The following is a 20548-nucleotide window of genomic DNA, read 5'->3' on the forward strand; positions in this document are numbered from 1 at the left end:
TTGGTTGTCAGGGTCTGCGAGCAGGGGGCTTATCAGAATCTGGGAGCCCCCTTTAATAAGGGGGCCCCCAGATCCCGGCCCCCCACCCTATGTGAATGAGTATGGGGTACATCGTACACCAACCCATTCACCTAGGGAAAAGTGTCAATAAAAAAAACACACTAGACAGGTTTTTAAAGAAATTTATTAGACAGCTCCGGGGGTCTTCTTCCGACTTCGCCGCTCTCTCTCCGGCCGCTTCTCCCAGTGTCCGGTTCTTCTTCCGCTCTCCGGCCTCTTCTCCCAGTGTTCGACCTCTTCTCCCGGTGTCCGGTTCTTCTGCCGGCTCCTCCGCTATCTTCTGCTGATCTTTTGTTAGCGGTGGCCCGGACTTCTGCGTCGTCTTCTTCCCTCTTCTCTTCTTCCGATGTTGACACGCTCTCTCCCGCTGTAATGCTGTGTGAGAGGTGCGCGATGTCATATATAAGCGGTGACCCCACCCCCCTATAACGTCACAGTCCCTGGGCATGCTGGCACTGTGACGTCATAAGGGGGCGTGGTCAACATCACCCACTGTGTTTTTTTACATACAACATCACCCACTGTGTTTTTTACATACTCATTCACATAGGGTGGGGGGCCGGGATCTGGGGGCCCCCTTATTAAAGGGGGCTCCCAGATTCCGATAAGCCCCCCGCTCGCAGACCCCGACAACCAATGGCCAGGGGTGTCAGGAAGAGGCCCTTGTCCTCATCAAAATGGGGACAAGGTGCTTTGAGGTGTCAGTTCGTAAAAAAAGTCAGTTGGAAGTCTGTCAAAAGTCCGTCGTAAAGTCCGTCTGACCAGTCCGGTTGGACAGTCCGCCTGCGTGTATGCTGCATAACAGTTTTGCAGTGGAAGATTTGTACAAGGAGAGAGGAACTCAAAGGAGGGATATTCTGCAGGAGTCAGTGCAGAGGATTAGGAGCAATAGTCTGCAGAGGAGATATGCAGAGGAAATAGACTGTGAATGTTAGAGGTGCATCATTTCAAGGCTAAAGCTGTTAATCAATGTCTTATCACTGTGATGACAATACACTAAGTGCTATGGGCATCCCATATCTTCCTTTACCCCAACCAAGTTGTATCCCGCAATAAACGCAACAAAACTACGCAAATGACTGCTCATTGTCTCAAGTGATATATGGAGGTCTGGCAGCAGGGTGATTGGCGGATTGTTTGTCAGGAGTGCTCGTCACCATGGCTACATATATATATACAGTGGGGACGGAAAGTATTCAGACCCCCTTAAATTTTTCACTCTTTGTTATATTGCAGCCATTTGCTAAAATCATTTAAGTTCATTTTTTTCCTCATTAATGTACACACAGCACCCCATATTGACAGAAAAACACAGAATTGTTGACATTTTTACAGATTTATTAAAAAAGAAAAACTGAAATATCACATGGTCCTAAGTATTTAGACCTTTGCTCAGTATTTAGTAGAAGCATCCTTTTGATCTAATACAGCCATGAGTCTTTTTGGGAAAGATGCAACAAGTTCTTCACACCTGGATTTGGGGATCCTCTGCCATTCCTCCTTCTGTCAGGTTGGATAGTAAACGTTGGTGGACAGCCATTTTTAGGTCTCTCCAGAGATGCTCAATTGGGTTTAAGTCAGGGCTCTGGCTGGGCCATTCAAGAACAGTCACGGAGTTGTTGTGAAGCCACTTGTTCATTATTTTAGCTGTGTGCTTAGGGTCATTGTCTTGTTGGAAGGTAAACCTTCGGCCCAGTCTGAGGTCCTGAGCACTGTGAAGAAGGTTTTCGTCCAGGATATCCCTGTACTTGGCCACATTCATTTTTCCCTCGATTGCAACCAGTCGTCCTGTCCCTGCAGCTGAAAAACACCCCCACAGCATGATGCTGCCACCACCATGCTTCTCTGTTGGGACTATATTGGACAGGTGATGAGCAGTGCCTGGTTTTCTCCACACATACCACATGGAATTAATGCCAAAATGTTCTATCTTGGTCTCATCAGACCAGAGAATCTTATTTCTCACAATCTTGTAGTTTTTCAGGTGTTTTTTTAGCAAACTCCATGCAGGCTTTCATGTGTCTTGCACTGAGGAGAGGCTTCTGTCTGGCCACTCTGTCATAAAGCCCCAACTGGTGGAGGGCTGCAGTAATGAGCTGCAGTAATGGTTGACTTTCTTTGGGTTCTTTTTTACCTCTCTCACCAAGGCTCTTCTCCCCGATAGCTCAGTTTGGCCAGACGGCCAGCTCTAGGAAGGGTTCTGGTAGTCCCAAACATCTTCCATTTAAGGATTATGGAGGTCACTGTGCTCTTAGAAACCTTAAGTGCAGCAGAAATTTTTTTGTAACCTTGGCCAGATCTGTACCTTACCACAATTCTGTCTCTGAGCTCCTCAGGCAGTTCCTTTGAACGTATGATTCTCATTTGCTCTGAAATGCACTGTGAGCTGTAAGGTCTTATATAGACAGGTGTGTGGCTTTCCTAATCAAGTCCAATCAGTATAATCAAACACAGCTGGACTCAGATGAAGGTGTAGAACCATCTCAAGGATGATCAGAAGAAATGGACAGCACCTGAGTTAAATGTATAAGTGTCACAGCAAAGGGTCTGAATACTTATGACCATGTGCTATTTCAGTTTTTCTTTTTTAATAAATCTGCAAAAATGTCAACAATTCTGTGTTTTTCTGTCAATATGGGGTGCTGTGTGTACATTAATGAGGAAAAAAATGAACTTAACCACTTCAGCCCCGGAAGGATTTACCCCCTTCCTGACCAGAGCACTTTTTACAATTTGGTATTGCGTCGCTTTAACTGCTAATTGCGCGGTCATGCAATGCTGTACCCAAATGAAATTTGTGTCCTTTTCTTCCCACAAATAGAGCTTTCTTTTGATGGTATTTGATCACCTCTGCCATTTTTATTTTTTGCGCTATAAACGGAAAAAGACCGAAAATTTTGAAAAAAAATTATATTTTCTACTTTTTGTTATAAAAAAAATCCAATAAACCAAATTTTAGTCATACACTTAGGCCAAAATGTATTCGGCCACATGTCTTTGGTAAAAAAAATGTCAATAAGTGTATATTTATTGGTTTGCGCAAAAGTTATAGTGCCTACAAACTAGGGTACATTTTCTGGAATTTACACAGCCTTTAATTTATGACTGCCTATGTCATTTCTTGAGGTGCTAAAATGGCAGGGCAGTACAAACCCCCCACAAATTACCCCATTTTGGAAAGTAGACACCCCAAGGAAATTGCTGAGAGGCATGTTGAGCCCATTGAATATTAATTTTTTTTGTCCCAAGTGATTGAATAATGACAAAAAAAAATATACAAAAAGTTGTTACTAAATGATATATTGCTCACACAGGCCATGGGCCTATGTGGAATTGCACCCCAAAATACATTTAGCTGCTTCTCCTGAGTATGGGGATACCACATGTGTGGGACTTTTTGGGAGCCTAGCTGCAAATGGGGCCCTGAAAACCAATAACCGCCTTCAGGATTTCTAAGGGCGTGAATTTTTGATTTCACTCCTCACTACCTATCACAGTTTTGAAGGCCATAAAATGCCAAGATGGCACAACCCCCCCAAATGACCCCATTTTGGAAAGTAGACACCCCAAGCTATTTGCTGAGAGGCATGTTGAGTCCATGAAATATTTTATATTTTGACACCAATTGCGGGAAAGTGACCAATTTTTTTTTTTTTTGCACAAAGTTGTCACTAAATTATATATTGCTCACACAAGCCATGGGCATATGTGGAATTGCACCCAAAAATACATTTAGCTGCTTCTCCTGAGTATGGGGATACCACATGTGTGGGACTTTTTGGGAGCCTATCCGCGTACGGGGCCCCGAAAACCAAGCACCGCCTTCAGGATTTCTAAGGGCGTAAAGTTTTGATTTCACTCCTCACTACCTATCACAGTTTTGAAGGCCATAAAATGCCCAGATGGCACAACCCCCCCCAAATGACCCCATTTTGAAAAGTAGACATCCCAAGCTATTTGCTGAGAGGCATGTTGAGTCCATGGAATATTTTATATTTTGACACAAGTTGCGGGAAAGTGACAATTTTTTTTTTTTTTGCACAAAGTTGTCACTAAATGAAATATATTTCTCAAACATGCTGTGGGCATATGTGGAATTACACCCCAAAATACATTCTGCTGCTTCTCCTGAGTATGTGGATACCACATGTGTAGGACTTTTTGGGAGCCTAGCCGCGTACGGGGCCCCGAAAACCAATCACCGCCTTCAGGATTTCTAAGGGCGTAAATTTTTGATTCACTCCTCACTACCTATCACAGTTTCGAAGGCCATAAAATGCCAAGATAGCACAAAACCCCCCCAAATGACCCCATTTTGGAAAGTAGACACCCTAAGCTATTTGTGGAGAGCCATGGTGAGTATTTTGCAGCTCTCATTTGTTTTTGAAAATGAAGAAAGAGAAGAAAAACATTTTTTTCTTTTTTCAATTTTCAAAACTTTGTGACAAAAAGCGAGGTCTGCAAAATACTCACTATACCTCTCAGCAAATAGCTTGGGGTGTCTACTTTCCAAAATGGGGTAATTTGGGGGGGGGTTTGTGCCACCTGGGCATTCCATGGTCTCCGAAACTGTGATAGGCAGTGAAGAGTGAAATAAAAAATTTACGCCCTTAGAAAGCCTGAAGGCGGTGCTTGGTTTTTGGGGTCCCGTACGCGGCTAGGCTCCCAAAAAGTCTCACACATGTGGTATCCCCATACTCAGGAGAAGCAACAGAATGTATTTTGGGGTGTAATTTCACATATTCCCATGGCATATTTGAGCAATATATCATTTAGTGACAACTTTGTGCAAAAAATTTTTAAAAAATTGGTCTTTTTCCCGCAACTTGTGTCACAATATAAAATATTCCATGGACTCTACATGCCTCTCAGCAAATAGCTTTGGGTGTCTACTTTCCAAAATGGGGTCATTTGGGGGGGGGGGGGTTGAACTGTCCTGGCATTTTATGCACAACATATAGAAGCTTATGTCACACATCACCCACTCTTCTAACCACTTGAAGACAAAGCCCTTTCTGACACTTTTTGTTTACATGAAAAAATAATTTTTTTTTGCAAGAAAATTACTTTGAACCCCCAAACATTATATATTTTTTTTAAAGCAAATGCCCTACAGATTAAAATGGTGGGAGTTTTTTTTTTTTCTTTTTTACACAGTATTTGCGCAGCAATTTTTCAAATGCATTTTTTTGAAAATGCGTTTGAAAAAACACACTTTTTTAAATTTTAATGCACTAAAACACACTATATTGCCCAAATGTTTGATGCAATAAAAAGATGATCTTAGGCCAAGTACATGGATACCAAACATGACATCCTTTAAAATTGCGCACAAACGTGCAGTGGCGACAAACTAAATACATTTTTAAAAGCCTTTAAAAGCCTTTACAGGTTACCACTTTAGATTTACAGAGGAGGTCTACTGCTAAAATTACTGCCCTCGATCTGACGTTCGCGGTGACACCTCACATGCGCGAGAGCAGGGGGGGACAGGGGTGCTTTTTTTTTTTTTTTTTTTTTTTTTTTGCTTTTTTAATCTTGTTATCTCATGGAATGTAAATATCCCCTATGATAGCAATAGGTAGTGACAGGTACTCTTTTTTGAAAAAACTGGGGTCTATTAGACCCTAGATCTCTCCTCTTTCCTCAAAGCATCTGACCACACCAAGATCGGTGTGATAAAATGCTTTCCCAATTTCCCAATGGCGCTGTTTACATCCGGCGAAATCTAAGTCATGAAACGCTCGTAGCTTCCAGTTTCTTAGCGCCATAGAGATGTTTGGAGCCCCTCTGGTCTCTGATCACCTCTATGGTCAGCTGGCTGAATCACCGGCTGCATTCTCAGGTTCCCTGTTGGGACAGGAGAGCCAGAGAAAAACATGGAAGACAGTGGGGGGGGGTATTCCCTCCCGCTGCTTGTAAAAGCAGTCTAGAGGCTAATTAGCCACTAGGATTGCTTTTACACGAAAGCCGACCACTGGCTGAAAAGAATGATACCAAGATGATACCTAAACCTGCAGGCATCATTCTGGTATAACCACTCAAAGTCCAGCAACATACCAGTATGTTGCTGGTCTTTGTTGGGCATATATTGTAAACTTAATTTTCATGCAGCCTGTGGGCTGAACGAAAAAAAGATATTGATTGGTGGGTATGCCCACCATTAGAATACCTCCCTTCATCCACCCACTTCTAATGATGGGCATACATGCACTGTATATATATGTGCCGAAGCATGGGGGCATCCTCCCGCAAACGTTAGGAGCAAATCGCTCCTCCGCCCTCTGCTGCCCCCACGCTTCGGCATATATGCTGAAGTATGTGACTGTGGTGGTGAAATCACCTCCGACAGCTCTGGAGTCACGGCTTTATGTATCGTGGGAGCAAACGCTGTTGCTGTCAAGATAAATAAATCCGCGCTGCAACTGAATGGCGTACCTGCTAAGCAAATGATGGTTAACAATAAAACAAAGTAACATTACAGTATAATGCCCCGTACACACGGTCGGATTTTCCGATGGAAAATGTCCGATCGGAGCGTGTTGTCGGAAATTCCGACCGTGTGTGGGCTCCATCGGACATTTTCCCTCGGATTTTCCGAAACACAAAGTTGGAGAGCAGAAGATAAAATTTTCCAACAACAAAATCTGATCGCGTCAATTCCGACCGTGTGTGGCCTGTTCCGACGCACAAAGTGCCACGCATGCTCAGAAGAAATTCCGGCACGGAACAGCTCGTTCTGGTAAACTTAGCGTTCGCAATGGATACAGCACTTTCGTCACGCTGCAATGTCAAAAATGGTTTAATACAGCGCACTCTCTTCTTCTTTATAATGTGCGAAGAATTAAGTAGTTTTGCTGCTCATATTCACACACACTTCTCACAAAGTTTTGTTTTTTGTTTTTTTATTGGGATTCCCTGAATATATTGTTAGTTGTCACATCTGACAGAATGTTTTTTTTTTTTTTTTTTTTTTTTTGGGATTTTAAGCCTTTTTTTTTTTTTTAGATTTAATGTTTGTATTTTTTCCAAGGCTGATCTTTGTTCAATGTTATTTTTATTTTTACTCCAGACTATTTTTGTGTGTGTTTTGTGTGTCAAGTTACCCCAACACCATTGATATCTTTTATTATTTAATCTCAAGGAGATTGTTTGTTGTTGGTGTCCCTTGTTCATTTCACATTGTATATTTGAAATGCACCTGAATCCTCACAAACAAACTGTCCTTTTTGAAGTAAAACACATAGGAGAGTCTAATTCAAAACAAAAATCCTTTATTAAGGGCTCAGAACCAAACAAAGAGGAAGGCAACACTGGATCAACAGGAGAAATTAGCGAAGCCTGGGACCCCCACGGCAGACATCAATTCTTGAACATCAAAATTGATGGCCTGAGGAGTCCATATGTAAGGGAGGACAGTCTGGTCCAGAATTTGCAGAGATCTGGAAAGCAGCAGATGACATGTGTGTCCCCAGGCTGTGGTACCACAAGAGGCTGCATTTTTTGGCTGACCAGACTGAACCCAGGGTCCTCACTTTCTGGTCTTCCTTCCACGCTTCATTCCAGGCTGTGGCTGTGCAGTTGGAGATGTGGCAGGAGGAGGAGTAGGACCTGGAGGAGGAGGAGGACTGGGAGGACCTGGAGGAGAAGGAGGAGGAGGAGGAGGACCTGCAGGAGGAGGAGGAGGACCATCGCAAAGGCGTGTCTGAGCTGTAATTTGGCCCCTCATACCTTTCTTAAGAGCCTCCAATATGAGCGACTCACACATGGCTTGTTGTCCCTCCTCCATCCTCTGCCTTTTAATAGGCAATGGTGGCAGCAATGTCCTCCTCCATGGTGTGTGGTGCACCCAGAACCTCTGTAGCCCTCCAAAAGAGTCCTCTGCCAGCCTCCTCTAGGGCACTCCTCCTCCTGCCACTTTCTCTTTCCAGGGGGAGTGGAGGGACCTGCAGATCAGCCAGCCGGCTCGGCCCGGCCACCTCCTGGCTGAGACTTCCCTGTGTATGAAAAAGGGACATGGTTTTAGTTTTTGCTTCATCATTCACAATCCTAAATTAGTACTCCCAACTAACATCTAGTTAACATCATTGATTGGACAAGCAGAAATATTTAGAGGAATGCTATACCTGGCTCAGTCTGGGCTCCTCCACATGTTGCCTGGAAGGCCCAGGTTGGGCGTCAGAAGCCTCAGCCGAGGGGGAAGGAAGTGTGGAAGGAAGACTGGAGAGGGATGGCCTGGGTTCAGTCTGGCCTGCCAGAAAATGCAGCCTGTCGTAGTACCACATCCTGGGGACATAGATGTCATCTGCTGCTCCGGATCTCTGTGAATCCAGGACTTTCTTGCACTCCCTTACATATGTGCTCCTCAGGCCACCAATTAAGATCTTCAAATAGGTGATGTCTGCCGTGGGGATCACCTGCTTCACAATTTCACACAATTGCTCCAGTGCTGCCTTCATCTTTGCTTGGTTCTTGTAATGTGGGTGATTAATCTCCCACAGACATGGCAGCTCCTTTTAACATATCAATCAATAGTGACATGAAGTCATTGTCTTTCACTAGCATATCCATGTTCACTGCAAGACACAACACAAGACAAAGCCTAATGTCAGACAAAACTCTCCTAATCTTGTTACAATATAGGCCTCAATGTAGAAGCAGTATAGGCACAAGTTTGTCTCTTACCTTCGTTCTTACAATCGGCGCGTCCAATGCTCCTTCCTCTGCTCACAGATCGTACGTAATATGCACGTGTGTTACGCTTTATATACACTGCGCATGCGTGTAACTCCACCCGCCCCTGACATTCTTTCTAGTCTATTCCCCGCCCCTTTTCGTTCGGCGCAGTGGGGGAAGAGCACATGGGGGAATCACAGCAGGTGCGTGATAATTACAGGAACGAGAAGGAGGAGGAGGAAAGCCCGGATCCGGACACGTCCCGATCCAGAAGGAGACGATTTAAGGCCACAAATATGTCCTTTGGGGAGATGTTGGAGATGGTCGACATCCTGAAGAAGGCCGACTATGGGCCTTACCCCAACCCCAATATCCGAAAGGCCAAGATCATGGCAAAAGTGGTCAAAAGTCTTCACAGGAATTTCGGGGTACGGCGATCGAAAGATCAGCTCAGGAATCGGTGGTCGGACCTGAAATTAAGAGAGCCAGAGCAGTACAGAAAGATCCGGAGAGTGCTGCAAAAAAGTAAGTAGTTGTGCTGTGTTCCTATTCTTTTTGTCTTTATTCCGTTCGTGCTGCTCCATATGCTTTTCTTAATTGTACAGTTTAAAAGGGCAACTTTAATGTTCATGGGCCCATTATTCGTTCGTATCAAACATTTTTCTTTCGGCCTCTAAAACACCATTGTTTAGGCCAGATGCATTTTCCCACATTTTTTAGGGCCTACTTGGATGCCAAATATTTGTTTGTGTAGATGGGTTTGTTACTAGAATGAAATGCAAACTAGATTCTGTGTAAGGAGAGGACACTGAGCAGCTGTTTTCACATCTGGACACTGGAGCACTAGTGTGGGACACAAGAACACCATTTTTATTAGGGGGGCCACACAGGTGCTCCAGTGTATACTATAGGGGGGGTCTCCATCTTTGAAGCTTGTACTAAACAAGTATTGTAGCTTGACAAAGGGCAATAAAAAAAAGACATCTTGGAACTCGGCTAAAACTGACAATTGTACCCCACTTCCAAGCAATGTTTCCTATTTCTAGTTCTGCCATCAAATATCTGTGTGCTAATTATACCATTTTTGTTTTACATAGGGGAGAGAAGACTCGGAGGACACCCCTCATCCGAGGAGACCACAGACCCCCCCACCTATGGAAGAAGGTGAAATACCCCCAACCCAAGAAGAGCAGGAGGAAGAAGAAGATGTGGTGGAAATTGGCACCACAACAGGTGAGTGTCTGCGACCACAGACTCAGGTAAGAGATGGATGGTGGCAGATTTTTGATACCTGTTTTTGTTTGGTTTCTCTCTTTTTAGGTGATCGTGATGTTAGGGATCGAGATCCTTTCACATCTGAAAGCGCCCAGATCCTGATCGGGGAGATCATGGGGTGTAATGTAGAATTGCAAAACATCCAGAAAAAAATTAATGATGTGATTCAAAAAAATAATAACATCATTGTTGTTTTGGGGCGAATTTAAAACCCCACAAAATCACTTTTTTGATTGTGGTCCAATGTTTTAAATCTTTTTGCAATGTTTTGAAAAGCCGAATTTGGAGGACGCACACAGTGTGCCAACATGTGCTATCTGCCATCACGGGAGATCAATGGACGCGTTTTGGGGGTGCAACCCCTTCCTCAATTATAAAGTAGCAGTGAGGAAGGGCTTGCTCCCCCAAAACACGTCCCTTGATCCCCCGTGATGGCAGATAGCACATGTTGACATTCGTAAATTGGTGTGCATCTTCCAAATTTGGCTTTTCCAGGGGTGATTTCCCCCCATCTGAACGCAATATCAAACACAGTTTCTAAATACTGATGTCTGATATTGCCTTCAGGTTTTACCTAATGTGAACTTTGTAAGTTCAAGTTTTTTGTCTTTCTTGTTGGTTTTACACAGGCCTGTTTTATCGTAAATGGACATTTCTATTTTTGATAATGCCACCCCAAAAATTGTTATACAACAAACATGTTGGTTTGTTTTAAAAACCTTTGGTAAATGCACATGTGATTGTGCAGGTATAAAAAAGTTGGTTAATCAACAATGTGTGGATTATTGTCTCAACACTACAACACTTTTGGGGTGATGTAATTGCTGTTTTCAGCGAAAATGGGGGTTATTTACTAAGGGCAAATCCTCTTTGCACTACAAGTGCAGGTTCAGTGCAGTTGCAAGTGCACTTGTAGTGAAATGTGTTTTTGCATTTAGTAAATAACAGCCAACAGTGCTTTGTATAAGGTTACACAATCACGCCATTTTCTGCACTCAACACATTTCTGTCGGGGTCAGCTAAAACAAACACAAGCAGTAAATGTCCACAAATAATTTCTTTTTTTTTTTAATTATAAAAAGGCTTCACATATTTGCTGGCATATTGATGGCCCCCCTACCCGCAAAGAACTCCAGGTAGCGTAACCAGACATCACGGGCACTCAGGGAGGGCAAGCCAGGACGGACGCTTTCAAGCGCCGTCAGTGTGGTTTGATGTATCATTCCGGCCTCAGGCCCAACTGAGCCAGCATAGTTGGCCGAATGTTTCCTTAAAAAGTTATGGAGAATACAGCACGCCAGTATAATATGGTTCAGTTTATACTCCGCCATATGGATGGGTGTCATAAATAGGCGGAACCGGCTGGTCAGGATTCCAAATGTGTTCTCCACCACTCTTCGGGCTCCGGCCAGCCGGTAATTAAAAACCCTCTGTTCCGGGGTGAGGGTCCTCATCGGGAATGGCCGAATTCAGGTGGTCCCCCAGCGCAAACGCTTCATCAGCAACGAACACGAATGGGAGTCCTTCCACATTGTCCTCTGGAGCTGGCAAGTCCAAGCTGCCATTCTGGAGACACCTGTAGAACTCCGTCTGGGCGATGACTCCACCATCGAGCCATTCTTCCCCACGTCCACATACAGAAAGTCGTAATTAGCCGACACCACCGCCAACATCACTATACTATTGAACCCCTTATAGTTGAAATAGTATGACCCCGAGTTGGGTGGTGGGACGATGTGGACGTGTTTCCCATCAATTGCCCCTCCGCAGTTAGGAAAGTCCCACCGCTGGGCAAAGTGGGAGGCCGCAGTCTGCCATTCCTGTGGCGTCGAAGGAAACTGTTGAGAAAAAAAAATAAACATTACTATTCTTGATCAGAAACATGGCAAGCAGATTAGACACAAACATTATGGGTCAACCTCCAGATAGCATTTATTATGGGGAATTTAACAACGCCAAAGTATAAGGTACACCTATCATATTCCCCCTCCCCCCCTCTCATGGGCCATTTCTAACATTATAGGGGGTGTGTGGAAATCTTGGACAGGTAACCCTCTTCCCTTCATTGAGAGATGAATGCCTAAATACAGGGTATTACTTGGAACAGCCCCTCCTTAGTTACACTATTGGCAGCCCACTGGACAGGTAAGAAGTGTCATAATACAAAGATATAAATACACACTGTACACATTTGAGCACATTTGGACATTCTGCTATTACCTAGCAAGATAATAATAGGATACAAAAACTTTAAACAGTACCATTTGAAGGTATACAGGCAGGCCCTTGCACAACATGCTTTGGGGAATTCATCCATAAATCTGAGCACTAAAGAGATGGGTAGAGTGTGTATGGGTTTGGCAAAGTCAGCAGATAGATGATTGAGGATAGAGAATTGGGATCAGCTGACTTAGCAGTTGGGAGGAGGGAGGGTTACTAAAAATTATTTGGGGACACCACCAAAAAAAAGCCTCTGGCACTCTGCCAGAATTTAAAGCAAAAATAACATTTCAAAACATTTTAGGGGGTGTTTGGGGTAAAGCACTACTATGGAGCAGAAAAAATACATTGTTAAGTGACTACATGAGGTGAATATAGGCCAGGAGACACCATGCTGGGGAGGTTATTGAAGGGCAAATATGTATGAAGGACCTAAAATAATAATTACATAAAAATCCAGCATGCATGAGAACAAAGGGGACATTCACAGCATATTCCAATCATGGTAATTAGGGAATGAGGAAAGAAATACAATATATTAGCAAACATTCAATACAATAAAATGTGATAGTAAAGGATAAAAATCTTACCTTCATATACTCCTTCTGCAGGACCTGGATGATGGCAGAACAGGTCTCTGGGATAATGATCCCCAGAGCCTGGGGGGAGATGCCTGTCGAGAACTTCAAGTCCTGCAGGCTTCTCCCTGTCGCCAAATACCGCAGGGTAGCGACTAACCTCTGCTCCGGAGTGATGGCTTGCCTCATACAGGTATCCTGCCTGCTAATATAAGGGGTCAGCGAAGCCAACAGACGGTGAAACACGGGGTCCGTCATCCTGAGAAAGTTCCTGAAATCATCAGGATTATTCTCACGGATCTCACGGAGCAAAGGCATATGAGAGAACTGGTCACGCTGAAGCAACCAATTCTTGGTCCATGAACTCCTCCCCACCCTGTTCATGGACTGGACTTGTGTCAAGGTCAGGACCCCAACACCAAGCCCCCGCACAGCACGAACTCTACGAGGAGTACGCATACACAACATGGCTAGAAAACGGTCGGCTGCTCAGAATGAAGTAACAGAACGCACTGAAGAACAGCAAGGCCTGTGAAGAGCGACCTGAAAAACAGTAACGAACGAACAAGAATACAATGACTAATTAAAGTCACGCGGAACTTGCTGCACGCACTGAAGAGCAGATACAAACCCACAAGCACAAACTGAATGGCAGAAAACGATCTGAAAGCCACGAGTCTGAAAAAGCGCGAATCGTCTCTCACCAAACTTTTACTAACACGAGATTAGCAAAAGGAGCCCAAAGGGTGCCGCGCTTGGATCTGAACTGGCCTTTTCTAGTCTCATCGTACGTGGTGTACGTGACTGCGTGGTTGGCGATCGGAAATTCCGACAACTTTGTGCGACCGTGTGTAGACAAAACAAGTTTGAGCCAACATCCATCGGAAAAAATCCTAGGATTTTGTTGTCGAAATGTCCGAACAAAGTCCGACCGTGTGTACGGGGCATTACAGTAATGCCCCGTACACACGGTCGGATTTTCCGATGGAAAATGTGTGATAGGACCTTGTTGTCGGAAATTCCGACCGTGTGTAGCCTCCATCACACATTTTCCATCGGATTTTCCGACACACAAAGTTTGAGAGCAAGCTATAAAATTTTCCGACAACCAAATGCGTTGTTGGAAATTCCGATCGTGTGTACACAAATCTGACGGACAAAGTGCCACGCATGCTCAGAATAAATAAAGAGATGAAAGCTATTGGCCACTGCCCCGTTTATAGTCCCGACGTACGTGTTTTACGTCACCGCGTTTAGAACAATTGGATTTTCCGACAACTTTGTGTGACCGTGTGTATGCAAGACAAGTTTGAGCCAACATCCGTCGGAAAAAATCCTAGGATTTTGTTGTCGGAATGTCCGAACAAAGTCCGACCGTGTGTACGGGGCATTAGACTTACCATGCCTGCAAAGCAAATACAAAAAAAAATAGTAAAAAATAAAACATTTAATGCAACCTGTGCCTAAAATATATATGCCGAGCATGGGGGCATCCTCCCACAAAAGGCAGGAGCAAATTGCTCCTCCACCCACTGCTGCCCCCAAGCTTCGGCATATATGCTGAAGTATGTAACTGTGGTGGTGAAATCACCTCCGACAGCGCTGGAGTCACGGCTTTATATATCGTGGGAGCAAATGCTGTTGCTGTCAAGATAAATAAATCCGCGCTGCAACTGAATGGCGTACCTGCTAAGCAAATGATGGTTAACAATAAAACAAAGTAACATTACAGTATAACAGTAAGACTTACCATACCTGCAAAGCAAATACAAAAAAAAATAGTAACAAAAATAAAACATTTAACGCAACCTGTGCCTAAAATATATATACACCTCCGACAGCGCTGGAGTCACGGCTTTATGTATCGTGGGAGCAAACGCTGTTGCTGTCAAGATAAATAAATCCGCTCTGCAGCTGAATGGCGTACCTGAAAACAAAAAAATGGTTACCAACAAAACACAGTAAACAGTAAAGTATAAAAAAATTGCATATCTGAAAAGAAAACATGGTAAAACATAATAACAATAAAACATTGCAGAATAGAATACAGTAAAAAAGAGCAGAACAATAGAGAGAGAATAGAGAGAGAGAGAACAATAAAACGACAACTATTTTTGTTTTTTTTATTTTATTTTTTTTTTGTGTTTTTATTTTTTTTTTAACACTTTTTTAGTAACTTTAACTTTTTTGTAACTGGTACCAGGTTTGGGTCTCTCAAAATGCGATGGCATCTTGGGAGACCCTGTGAAAGTGTGTCCTAGTCTGTGCAATGCTGTACCCTACACTAAAACTCAACTAGTGTATGGTAGCGTTCAAAACATTCACCAATGCATAGACCAGGATTGTCAGGACAGGAGGGACAATAATACCGGGTGTCACGCCTAAATCCACGCTTGCTACAGACACGACATCTTCTTTGGGGGGCTCGTTGGGTAGGGGTACTCGAGAGGACATAAGAAAAATGCCTCTCATGCAGCTGGCTTACTGCATTTGATTGGGGAAGGTGAGGTGGAGCACCGTCTGGATACAGAAGGGCCCTGACGATCTCTTCCTGGAATTTAAGGAAGGATCCAGTTCGTCCTGAAGCTCTGTATAGCACATGAGCGTTCAGCAAAGCCAATTGAAATAAATAAACAGACACTTTTTTGTACCAGCGTCTGGCCTTATGGGCAACTAGGTACGGCGCCAACAACTGGTCGTTGAGGTCCACCCCTCCCATATTTTGGTTATATTCGTGGACACAGAGGGGTTTCTCCACAACACCAGTCGCCGTAGTAATTTGGACCGTCGTGTCTGCATGAAGGGAGGTAAGAACGAAAACATTCTTATTGTCCCTCCACTTCATAGCGAGCAAATTATTACACTGCAAGCAGGCTCTCTCCCCCAGCCTAAGACGGGAATCTACAAGCCGCTGGGGAAAGCCCCGGCGATTAGGTCGCACGGTGCCACATGCTCCAATCTGATGATCAAAAAGGTGACTAAAAAGTGGCACACTCGTGTAATAATTGTCCACATATAAATGGTACCCCTTTCCGAATAAGGGTGACACCAAGTCCCACACTATCTTGCCAGCGCTTCCTATGTAGTCAGGGCAGTTTGTCGGCTCTACGTGACTATCTTTGCCCTCGTAAACCATAAATCTACATGTATAGCCTGTGGCCCTGTCACAGAGCTTATACATCTTGACCCCGTATCTGGCACGCTTGCTGGGAAGGTACTGTTTGAATGACAAGCGGCCAGAAAATTTAATCAGGGACTCATCAACGCAGACAACTTGATGGGGAGTAAACAAGTCTGCAAAATGTTGGTTCAAGTGGTTTACGAGGGGCCGAATTTTGTAGAGCCGATCGTATCCAGGATCTCCACGAGGACGACAGAGTTCATTGTCATTGAAGTGCATGAACCGCAAAATCTGCTCGTATCGTGCCCTGGCCATGGAAGCAGAGAACACGGGCATATGGTAAATTGGGTCAGTGGACCAATATGACCGCAACTCACTCTTTTTATTTATGCCCATGTTGAGGGAAAAGCCCAGAAAGATCTTAAATTTGGAGACCGTAATTGGTCTCCGATCTCTGGCAAGGGAGGACTGGGGATTAGCGGCGATGTGTTGACCAGCGTATAAATTGCTTTGGTCCACAATAGATCTATAGAGATCTTCGGTGAAAAACAGCGAATAAAAATCCAGTGGCGTAAAATCAACTGTTTCCACCTGAATTCCGGGTTGGCCAGTGAATGGGGGAAGTACAGGTGCTGCAGAAGTGGTGGGCTCCCAATTCGGATTGGCGAATGCAGCAGGAAGGGCACTATGGGCACGACAGGCCTGTGATTGTCTTCTTGGTGGCAGCGGGACACTACTTGTGCTTGCCACCTCGCCAGCTTGAACTGCACTTATGGGACTCGCCACGTTACCACGTGATACTGCAGTGCTGGATGTACGACCAGGGTGTACTAGGCCGCTGGTGCTTGCCAGTTCACCAGAAGGAATAGCGGCGCTAGTACTTCTCTGCTCCCAAAAACTGTTAGCGATCGCAGGGATCAGGCCTGACTCTGCGAACGCTGCAGTTATGTGTGCTTAGTGTTTTGTAAGTGTCAGTAATCGATCGATACTGCACTTGGGTGGGCTGGGCAGGGCTGGGTCGAGGGGCAAAACGCAGGTGCTAGCAGGTATCTGGGCTGATCCCGCTAACACTGCGTTTATGGGAACCCTAAACTGCTGGGGAGTATAGATCTGATCGGATCAGATATCGATCCGTTCAGATACTATAGCACTAAGGGAGGTGTATGCTGCGTGCGTGGGTGTTAGCGGTACTGGCGCTAATCTGACGCTGCCTGGGGCGACGCAGACCTTATCTGACCCTAAAAACGTAACTTATATCACCGCCGGGCAATTAGGGGGTTAAACCTTTATAAGGTAATAAATGGCGGGTGCCCTAAACATATAATAAAATATAAAAAACAAACTAACTAACCAGCGTCACCCGTAACACTTATACGGTGATCGCTGATGAAAGGATCAACTAGGGGCAATCAAGAGGTTAAAACCTTTAGTAGGTAGTATATGGGGGTCCCTGTCGCTATAAAACACTGACAGCGAACCTATATACTTACCTCCCTAACTAGCGTCACCAGCGACACTAATACAAACGATCGCTTAGTAACACTGGCGACGGGGGGTGGTCAAGGGGTTAACCTTTATTAGGGGGGGTTAGGGGGGTACCCTGGACCTAAAGGGGGGTACCCCAGACCTAAAGGGGGCTAACCCTAACTGCCCTAACACTTATAACTGTCACAAACTGACACCAATGCAAAAAAAAAAACTGCTATTGGTGTCAGTGTGACAGGGGGTACAGGGGGGTGATCGAGGGGTGATCGGGGGTTGATGGGGGGTGAAAAGTGTGCCTGGCGTGTTCTACTGGAAGTGTAGTGTTGGTGTAACTTACATTGATGTCTTCTCTCCTCGGCACCGGAACGAAAAGACCGGCTCGAGGAGGGATGACATCACTTCCTCTCCCTCTGTTTACATTACAGAGGCAGAGGAAGGATTTTCATTCACCGGGAGCGATCAGGAGGGGGTGGCCACAAATGGATGGCCTCCCCCTCACCTCTCATCGCCCGCGAAGAAATGCCGGCTGCCTCTGGCACCGGGGGGGGGGGTCCGATTGGACCCCCACCCGCGGGAGGCAGATCACGTACAGGTACGTGATTCTGCCTGCCCGTGCCATTCTGCCGACGTACATCGGCGTGAGGCGGTCGGCAAGTGGTTAAGCAAATGGCTGCAATATAACAAAGAGTGAAAGATTTAAGGGGGTCGGAATACTTTCCATCCCCACTATATATATATATATATATATATATATATATATATATATATATATATATATATATATATATATATATATATAGGCATGCAATACTTTCTGAGCTATTGACCCAGAAAATATGTGCGGATCAGGAGTACTGACTGCCAGATCCAATCCACGTCTATAACTTATAACTTAGTAACTATTAAAGCCAAAAACAAACAGGCAAATAGCATTTTCAGAAGGAGGTTACCAATGGCAGCCTACAAATTTAAAGCAAAAAAAAAATATATTATATATATATATATATATATATATATTTTGAACATTGTTGAGAAATGTTAAAGACCCTGTCTTTTTTTGCCAGCTGGGTTCAAGGTTCAATTATTTTTTTTCCTTTAATTCCTGTCCTGTGGACACAGGAGTAGGAGGAAAGCTTTACAAAATGAGGAACATCCCGTCTAAAGCTAGCCATACATTGATCAAAATTTTAATTCATGTGTAGCCCTGTCTGTTGAGCAGAAGCCAGACTGGCTTCTGTTAAATGGTCCTGCTGGAAAACCAGCATTTGATCAGCGCATGCAGCCAGTGGGCTGCAGTGCTGATCAATGTATTCTGCAGGTGGGCGTCCCACTGTCAGAATACAAAGACTCAGTGGGGAGGATTTCACCATCCACCTTGAATGTGTGGATGGGGAAATTGGCTCAGTTTTTTCATTCAGCCGGCTGTAGTAAAGTATGGCCAGCTTAAAATGGTGGTAAACCCACGGGGACAAAAAAAAAAACCTGCAAGACAAAGGCATAATGAGCTAGTCATACTAGCTCATTATGATATACTTACCTGAGATCAAAGCCCCCGCAGCAGTCCCGGCACAACGCTTTGGCCGGCGACATGTCTCCCGGAGTTACTTCCAGGTATCGTGGAAGACGTCAGCCGCCGGTATGGCATACTAGCTGAAGAAACGGCACGTATGAGCCGTCTCTTCAGTGCACATGTGCCGATGACGTCGGCACATGCGTATACAGTGAATATCTCCTAGACTAAATTTAGGAGAAATTCACGGTAGCTACAGGTTAGCCTTATTATAGGGTTTACAGCCACTTTAAGTTGTCAGTTGAACAAGTATCGACACAGGAAGATTTCAGCTCTATTTTGATTTCAATGACAACTCAAAACTTTTGACAGCAGTAAGGACCTGATAACATTCTAACTCCTCATTACTATATAAAAAACGTAAAAAATAAAAAAAGTTGTCTTTTGAAACACTTTTTTATGTGTGTTCACACCGTGCATAACACTGGCCCTAGACTGCTTGATAAAAGCAAGCAATACACCATATTTTGAGTATTGCTTGTGTTTCTTAAGCCCTGGTAAAGGGTGATAATGAACAACCTGGATGACAGGGGTGTTACAGTAGTGAGGTTTGATAAAACCCCAAACTAGGAAGAATGTGGAAGTGGTGCTGAAGATAATGCCACCCTCATTTTCCCCAAAATTCAAAAGTTGGTAACAAGACTGTCAGAATAAAATCTTTCAATGCTTAAAGGGGTTGTAAAGGTTCACGTTTTTCCCCTTAAAAACAACAAACGTGTTATACTTACCTGATCTGTGCAAGGGTTTTGGACAAAGCAGGTCCCGATCATCCTTATCTGGGTTGCTCCGCTGGTGCTCCTGGCTCCTCCCCTCCACCAGGTGCCCCCACGGAGAGCCGCCTTCCCTGGGGGCACCCGTGCGGGCGCGCTCCTGAGTCCCACTGCTGCGTCCATTGACACAGACAGCGGGACTTGGCCCCGCCCCCCACTCCTGTGTCACTGGAATTGATTGACAGCAGTGTGAGCCAATGGCTCCTGCTGCTATCAATCTGTCCAATGATGAGACAGACAACGGCTTCAGCCACTGGGCTCTTGCCCATCGCTGGAATGGATAGGGCGCAGGTAAGTAAAAGGGGGGCTCTGGGGGGGAGCACCAGCAAAAAAAGGTTTTTCACCTTAATGCAAAAATGCATTAAGGTGGAAAACCTTAAGACTTTACAACCCCTTTAAGCAGTCAATTAAGAAAAAAAAAACTGTCACCTCAGAATGCAGAGGGATCATAAACCTTAACTAGCCCAGGGTCTAGAACTTTTGATGGGGCCCTGTAATAAGGGGTCTGGTGTGCAGTTGAAGAATACATATCTGTGAGGTTGTACTATTGACCTATAATTAAACTCTCAGAGCCGATGTTCATACAAATTCTATAATTCCTAATGAAAAGGAAAAAAGGAAAAAAGGAAAAGCCAAAAAAAGAAGAAATTAATAAAGGACTTGTCAAAAACCGTCTCTTGTGTTTTTTAAACTTTTTGACACTTTTTTTGTGAAATGGTAGGGGTACATTAGTACCCCATTACCAATTCACACAGGGGGGCCGGGATCTGGGGGTCCCCTTGTTAAAGGGGCT

Source organism: Aquarana catesbeiana, linkage group LG02 (assembly GCF_042186555.1).
Source record: "Aquarana catesbeiana isolate 2022-GZ linkage group LG02, ASM4218655v1, whole genome shotgun sequence".
Lineage (NCBI taxonomy): Eukaryota > Metazoa > Chordata > Amphibia > Anura > Ranidae > Aquarana > Aquarana catesbeiana.